This window comes from Erigeron canadensis, unplaced genomic scaffold (genome assembly GCF_010389155.1).
Source record: "Erigeron canadensis isolate Cc75 unplaced genomic scaffold, C_canadensis_v1 Conyza_canadensis_unscaffolded:57, whole genome shotgun sequence".
Lineage (NCBI taxonomy): Eukaryota > Viridiplantae > Streptophyta > Magnoliopsida > Asterales > Asteraceae > Erigeron > Erigeron canadensis.
The window spans coordinates 1-8,257 of record NW_025215800.1 but is presented as its reverse complement, the minus strand read 5'-3'; the positions used below and the strand labels follow the sequence as shown (position 1 = coordinate 8,257).

Below are 8,257 nucleotides of genomic sequence, written 5' to 3'. Positions count from 1 at the left end.
AGTGTTAAAAATATATACACACAAAACTCTTTTGTTTTTATTTATTATACAAGGCATCGAAAACCACAAAACAGGCTGACTTAGTGCATGTGTAGATATAAATTATGTGCTTATGGCTAATATTTGCAATGAATATCACGTATTCAATTTTGTAAGCTATCGAATAGTTATACAGAAAACCATCAATGGACTTAACTGTGTCATTACTTACTTATAATTACAATATTTCGTTTAAGAAGAAATCATACGAACTGGAGCTGTTTACGAATTGTATTCTTTACATTAAAGGGGGATTGATTATTATTTCAGAAAATTAGGGGACGTGACGCATCAGTACTGTACTGCTGCAATACGTCATATATCTCTACTACTTTTTAACACTTCCTCTCTCATAAAAATGTCCTTATGAGAAATGATCATTTTATCCTTAATGAAATAATTAAACTATCTCTCTTTTATTCATTAATTTGAACATCTCCACTTAAATTACCTATACTACTTTAATGAAATAATTTATACAAAGAACAAAGACCATCAAATCTTAAAATTAACTACACTACCCCTTTTACATTAATTATTTTACAATAATAACCACACCCCCACCACCCGTCACGCCACCACCACTACCAACCACCGCCGCCAACACCACACTATCGCTACCACCCGCCGCCGCCGCATTGCAGAAGTAAAATACTAGTCTATCGATTTATAGTTGTACATGCGAAACCAGATAGCTATGAAAACCAATAAAAGTATTCTTCAAAACAACTAGAGAAGAATGAAAACAATATATGAAAATAAATAAAAGCAAAAGCAAAGTAATCTCGTGTTACATGCAAATAATTAAAAAGAAAATCATGTATAAGATAGGGCAAAGTATCTTAGCCACTGGAAAAGCAAAAAAGAAAAGAAAAGGGTTTTATTCCTTGATTCTTACAAGAGACGACGAGTCACAAGATTCAAGGCTAAATTATACTAACGAGTGCTCAGACTCGTCAATTGGATAGGTAGTCTCAAGATATACAAATCTTATAATAATTATAAAACAAAAGTGTATAACCAATATCACTATGTAGCCCGATTCCTAATAGATTGACCCCAATAGCATATCCAATTATAAGAAAGCCTAGAGTCGCCACAATTGCGGAATTTGTTCCCTGCAAATTTTTTTGTTCGAGTATTGCAAATAAATTGCGAATACGATCAACGTAATAAAAGCCCAAGTTTCCTTTGGATCCCAACTCCAATATGATCCCCATGCTTCATTGGCCCATACTGCTCCTGAAAGAATCCCTATGGTTAAAAAGATAAATCCTAGGCTAATCACACGATAATCCAATAATCTAATTGTTGAATCAATTGGGCCTTGTAATTAATTCTAGCATAAAAAAAGAGGTTTTTTTAAAAATTGTTTCTTTCATTATTGTATTGGATTTCACCAAATGAAAAGATTGATTTAATTTTAATAAATTATTTTTTAGAACTATAAAAAATCTTTCTAAATGTAATGACAAGAAGTGCTACTGATAATAATGATCCACAAAGAAGAGCTGCATAGCTCAATATCATCATACTTACGTGCATTATTAACCACTCCGATTGTAGAGCGGGTATTAATATTGTGGTTTTATGTATTTCATTTAAAAGACCCGACGTAGCAAGCCTTGGGTAAAAATAGTACTTGAGGCAGTTATTGTGGTTAAATAATTTTTCGTTTTTTTAAAATAGGGCACTATATGAATAAGGGAGAACTCCATGAAAGAAAAATTAATGATTCATATAAATCACTTAGTGGGAAATGGCCCGAATAAATCCAACGAGTTATTAATAATCCTGTTAGACATAAAAAAGTAGCTAGCATCCCCTTTTCTGACGAATCATATGGTTTTATGATTTCATTGCCAATAAGGTATCAAATGATTGTAATCACAATTGAAACAATAGAAAAGGAATATGAGTTAATATATGCTCTAAAGTTGAAAATATCATAAAAAAGAAAAAAGGTGGGGATCCCCATATTAATATTAATTACTGGGAATTTTATTTATTTTTATTATAGGATCTATTCGATCTCGTTTAGAAGATGGCATGCCGCCACTCGGACTCGAACCGAGATGCTCTAGCACTGCTTCCTAAGAGCAGCGTGTCTACCGATTTCACCATAGCGGCTTGCTCGAATTCATAATAGCCTATTTATATTCAATAGTCGAGATTGAACAAGTCAATTCAATCAAAATATGTTTTTTAGCAAAAATTAAATTGATAAAAAAAATGAGTTCAAAAGTCAATTTGAAGAATTGTTAGTTTCATTTTTTTTTTTTTTTTTACTTTAAGTATCCATTTATCTTAGGGCTTTTTACGTAGTTTATGCGATTCTAAAATCGAACTCTTGTAGCTATAGAAATCTCTCGCTAGAATAAAAAGAACTTTTTTTTTTTTACGCTTATTGTCATGTCATTATTTCTAGTTTATCTGATTTCATAATCATAAATTTGAAACAAAAAAGAATTTTCTCAATGAATCTAAAACTATTTTGTATTTAGAGTACTGCAAATTGATACTTGTACATAATATAATAATATCTCAACAATCAAGTTCTTTTATTGAATCTTTTATTCTTTTATATTATTATATATTATTATTATTGATGATCTGAAAATGATCTGAAAATTGGAGATATATGGTAAATCCATTACATATGGTAAATGCAATAAATTAAGAAGTTAGTTTTAACATGGAATCCATTAGTTTCAACAATCTGCCCTTCCCGAAAAGGATAAAAATTTTATTTATTGGAATTGTAAAGGGCGATGGGGAAAAAAAGACTCCCCACCACCAAAATATGAGTGAAAACAAAAAAATAAAAAATTGTATATATTTTTTTTTAGATTTAGAATCCAGAAAAAAGAAGAATTATTCTTTTAGACCTAACATTAAGATTTTTTTTCATATTAATATAAATCTATATTAACAAATTACTGATCCAATTTTTTGGATCAAAAACATTTCGATTATTCCAATATTTTAGGACTTATTTGTTTGTCGTACAAAAAACTTTTGAATTCCCGGTAGAAAGAGATTTCCTAATGACAAAGCTTTTAAGGATGCCCAATATCCTTTCATTTTCCAAATATTTTACGAATACGTTTTTTTGATATCGAAGTACGTTTTTTTGGAACTGCCATTTAAAATTACTCATTGTTATAGTTGGATGTGAAAGACATCTATTTCTATTGTTCTATTATTATTATATTATTCTTATTCATTATCTATTTTTTCTCTAAATAATATAATATTCTCTTCATAAAAAAGAATATAGATATGTCAAAGATCCACGAAAACTGGATCAAAAATGACTCGAAATAACAAATTTTCCGTAAAACCAAATTTTTTGGTTTGGAACTATTAGTTCGCGTTGTTTATCTCTCAAAGTATATCTTTAGAATCTGCATGTCATAGAAATAAAATCAAACTTAATCAAACTAAAAAAAAATCTAAAAGACCTTTATTTTCGGCATTCTATACTTGATTTATAAAATATCAGGATTGTACTTTTGACTAATAATTTAATAGTCAAACTAGAAAATTCAATTTTAAAATTCGAATGAGACTAGTAATAAATCTGTTAAAGATACGTGGTTTGATAAACAAAGGATCTCAGTCCTTTTGATCCTTTCTCGCTAAAAAGTTCATTTTAGTTCCATATTTTTCTAAACTTTACTAATAATTGGTTTGTTTGAAATGGAAAACAATCAATCCATAATGAATTAGTTAATTAATTGAAAATAGTTAATGAATTGAAATAAACTAACTAAAATTAAGAGTTTTTTTCATTAGACCGATGACCTTAGTTAATCTTATAATTCGTATTAGCATCAAGTACTCTTTTTAGGCTAAATTTTTATCCTTGCTCTATGAATATAAATTTTGATTACGATTACGATAAATTATTATATTTTTATTTTCCTATCCTATTATAAGTGTTCGTTTTTTTATATGTCACTTGGTCATATCATTTGACCAATTGTAACTTCTTTTTTGAATATTTGAACGGTTTTGAAAAGACTCAGAATATTTAATTATATATTATTAATTATTTAATTAAATTAATAAATTATATTAATATATTAATATATAAATATATAAATACTCATATATATAATCATAATCATATATATAAATAAATATAAATCTTAAATCGGTTAGTGCATATCTTGATTTTATTGACTTTTTCGAAAGGTAAGATCCGGTGAATCGGAAACAATTAATTAAGAATAAAAAACTTTTTTATGGAACAGACATATCAATATGCGTGGATAATACCTTTTCTTCCACTTCCGGTTCCTATGTTAATAGGGTTGGGACTTCTTCTTTTTCCGACGGCAACAAAAAGTCTTCGCCGTATGTGGCTTTTCAGAGCGTTTTGTTGTTAAGTATAGTTATGATTTTTTCCATGAATCTTTCTATTCAGCAAATTAATAGTAGTTCTGTCTATCAATATGTATGGTCTTGGATTATTAATAATGATTTTTCGTTAGAATTCGGATACTTGATCGATCCACTTACTTCTATTATGTCAATACTAATCACTACTGTTGGAATTTGGTTCTTATTTATAGTGATAATTATATGTCTCATGATCACGGTTATTTGAGATTTTTGCTTATATGAGTTTTTTCAGTACTTCTATGTTGGGATTAGTTACTAGTTCAAATTTGATACAAATTTATATTTTTTGGGAATTAGTTGGAATGTGTTCGTATCTATTAATAGGATTTTGGTTCACACGACCTGTTGCAGCAAAGGCTTGTCAAAAAGCCTTTGTAACTAATCGTGTTGGCGATTTTGGTTTATTATTAGGCATTTTAGGGTTTTATTGGGTAACGGGGAGTTTTGAATTTCGTGATTTATTCCAAATATTCAATAACTTGATTTCTAATAATGAGGTCGATTTTTTATTTGTTACCTTGTGCGCTGTTCTTTTATTTGCCGGTGCGATTGCTAAATCTGCACAATTTCCTCTTCATGTATGGTTACCTGATGCGATGGAAGGCCGACTCCTATTTCGGCCCTTATACATGCTGCTACGATGGTAGCAGCGGGCATTTTTCTTGTAGCCCGACTTATGCCTCTTTTCATAGTCATACCCTACATAATGAATTTTATCTCTTTGATAGGGATAATAACAGTTTTTTAGGAGCTACTTTAGCTCTTGCTCAAAAAGATATTAAGAGGGGTTTAGCCTATTCAACAATGTCTCAATTGGGTTATATGATGTTAGCTTTAGGTATGGGGTCTTATCGCAGTGCTTTATTTCATTTGATTACTCATGCTTATTCTAAAGCATTATTGTTCTTAGGATCGGGATCCGTTATTCATTCAATGGAAACTCTTGTTGGGTATTGTCCAAAAAAAGTCAGAATATGGTGCTTATGGGAGGTTTAACAAAACATGTACCAATTACAAAAACTTCTTTTTTATTAGGTACACTTTCTCTTTGCGGTATTCCACCCCTTGCTTGTTTTGGTCCAAAGATGAAATTCTTAATGATAGTTGGTTGTATTCACCTATTTTTGCAATAATAGCTTGGTCTACGGCGGGATTAACGGCATTTTATATGTGTCGGATTTATTTACTTACTTTTGAAGGACATTTAAACGTTAATTTTCAAAATTACAGTGGAAAAAGGAATACCCCCTTATATTCAATATCGCTATGGGGTAAAGAAGGTTCAAAAAAAAGTAACAAAAACTTTCGTTTGGTAACTTTATTAAATAAGAATGGAGGTCCTTCTTTTTTTTCAAATAGAGTATATAAAATTGATGAGAATGTAAGAAAAATGACCCCACCCCTTCTTTCTATTCCGAATTTTGGCAATACCAAGACTTCTTTGTATCCTTATGAATCGGATAATACGATGTTATTCCCAATACTTATATTAATTATATTTACTTTGTTCGTTGGATTCTTAGGAATTCCTTTAACTCAAGACGTGGATATATTAACAAAATGGTTAACCCGTCTATAAATCTTTTACATAAAAATTCAAATAATTCAATAGATTGGTATGAATTTTGTAAAGATGCCTTTTTTTCAGTCAGTATAGCCTCTTTCGGAATATTTATAGCATTTTTTTTATATAAACCTGTTTATTCATCTTTTCAAATTTGGACTTAATTAATTCATTTTTTAAAATGGGTCCTAGGAGAATTTTTATGACAAAATAAAAAATGCTATATATGATTGGTCATATAATCGAGGGTACATAGATGCCTTTTATGGAAGATTCTTTATTGTGGGGACGAGAAAATTCGCCGAATTCACTCATTTTTTTGATAGACGAATAATAGATGGAATTCCAAACGGAGTTGGTCTTATCAGTTTCTTTGTAGCAGAGGTTATTAAATCGGTAGGGGGGGGGCGTATTTCTTCTTATCTGTTCTTTTATTTTTCTTATGTATCATTTTTTTAGTATTTATTACTTTTTGAATATTTAAGTCTTTCTTTAAGTCTTTAATTTAACTTTCCAATCCATTTCATGAATAAAATGTGACCAATTATCCAACCAACAAAACTACTTGTTACAAATAGCATCTTGCTGTTGCATCGAAACATAAAAATGTTGACTAATCTCGCTAACATTGAACTTGGTAAAATGAAATGATTGAATAATTGAAAAATGAGATTATTCAGGAATACACATTGAATGCTGAGATTACGCATTGAATTTCTGGTAGTAGATCCATAATCAAAGAAGTGTTTGTGATTATTGCAGAAGAAATGAAACAAAAGATACGGTAGAGCTAGGACAGTTATTGTATGAGGTCTACCCAGTGCTAGATGCAGAGGCGCATAATAGATCGATATGAACATTATGAGCTGTCCCGTAATAAAACCAGTTGTTGCTGATACCTCTTCTCGGTTCCTTCTTCTCCTTCTTCCATAATGTGAGCTCGGAGAAGGAAGAAATAGGAGGGTCCTATGGAGAATGTGGTCAGAAATCCATAATAGAGTCCGACCACAACGACCGAATTGATTATCTTCATGCATAAGGATACTAGATTACCTAGTAGAAAAGATTTCAAAATCATCACAAACCTCCCTTTTTCTTTTCTATTGCAATTTCTGGATTATTATATGATGATTTTGAAACTTTCCATATATATAAAAGAAATAGAAAGAGATAGACTAGAAATGACACCTGTTATGTTAATGACACCAAAGGGGTATTAAATGAATGGAATGGGATATGGATGGAATATAATGAAATAGAGCCACTTTGAGGTTCCTATGAATGAGGCATGGAGGGAGCCACTACCAAGAAGTTCCGGGAGTTACGAAGGAAGCTTCGAGCTCATATGGTCATGGGTTGAGAACGGGAATGGAACTCTACGAGATCGAATCTCCCGTTATTCCTCAGTAGCTCAGTGGTAGAGCGGTCGGCTGTTAACCGATTGGTCGTAGGTTCGAATCCTACTTGGGGAGATTTTCAAATCGCCGTCAACACCCGGTACAGGTCGGGATACTCCTTTGTTCCATAGCCCTGGGGCTATTTACAACTATCCAATTAAGAATTCTCAGATGTACTAGTACTAGCAGTACATCAAAGATGCAGTCATCGATTCTCCCGAGAGGCCACAATTGCCGCGAGCAAACATATTAATGATGAGGAACGCTTTTTGTTATGCTACTAATACCTGTACTTGCTCTGCTATTCTGCCCCATCCTGGCTGAGGAAGAGTTACGGGCGCGTAAAACAAAAAAATACGCTGATGGGGGACGGCATACTATGCGTAATGCTTCGCTCATTTACGATAATAATAAATAAAAAGGCCATTCCATTTCGACAAAAGACCCACACGCAAGTTCCATAGTTTTTGGTCCGCTATCCCGATCATGATTTTCCTACCCCGGAGGGAAGGGCCCTTCCCTTTTGGGCCGGTGTGGGCGAGGAGGGATTCGAACCCCCGACACCGTGGTTCGTAGCCACGTGCTCTAATCCTCTGAGCTACAGGCCCCACTCCGTCTCCACTGGATCTGTTCCCGGAGTACCCTCAAAAGGAAAACCTTTGCTCTCCCAGCCGTTCGGTTAAGAAGATGTCAAGCGCCTTTATAAGAACGGCGCGTTCCGAGGTGTGAAGTGGGAGAGAAGGGATGTCATAGTTGGGGTTTTGAATAAGACACCTTTTTCTTTGCATTTTTTTCATATTGAAAAGTATGAAGAACGGAGGTGTGAAGTTTTATCATCCTGGCGTCG

The 8,257-nt window shown here is 32.2% G+C and overlaps 2 non-coding genes and 2 pseudogenes across 2 annotated transcripts; 2 read left to right on the top strand and 2 right to left on the bottom strand.

Annotated features, from left to right (window-relative positions):
- The first annotated feature begins 4,289 nt into the window (after nt 1-4,289).
- Nucleotides 4,290-6,472, top strand: LOC122584603 (annotated as a pseudogene).
- A 38-nt stretch (nt 6,473-6,510) lies between these two features.
- On the bottom strand, nt 6,511-7,227 carry LOC122584602 (annotated as a pseudogene).
- Nucleotides 7,228-7,413: 186 nt separating this feature from the next.
- TRNAN-GUU lies at nt 7,414-7,485 on the top strand. The gene has a single exon. It is a non-coding gene; the product is annotated as a tRNA-Asn (tRNA).
- A 459-nt stretch (nt 7,486-7,944) lies between these two features.
- Nucleotides 7,945-8,018, bottom strand: TRNAR-ACG. Its single transcript has one exon. It is a non-coding gene; the product is annotated as a tRNA-Arg (tRNA).
- Nucleotides 8,019-8,257: the final 239 nt, after the last annotated feature.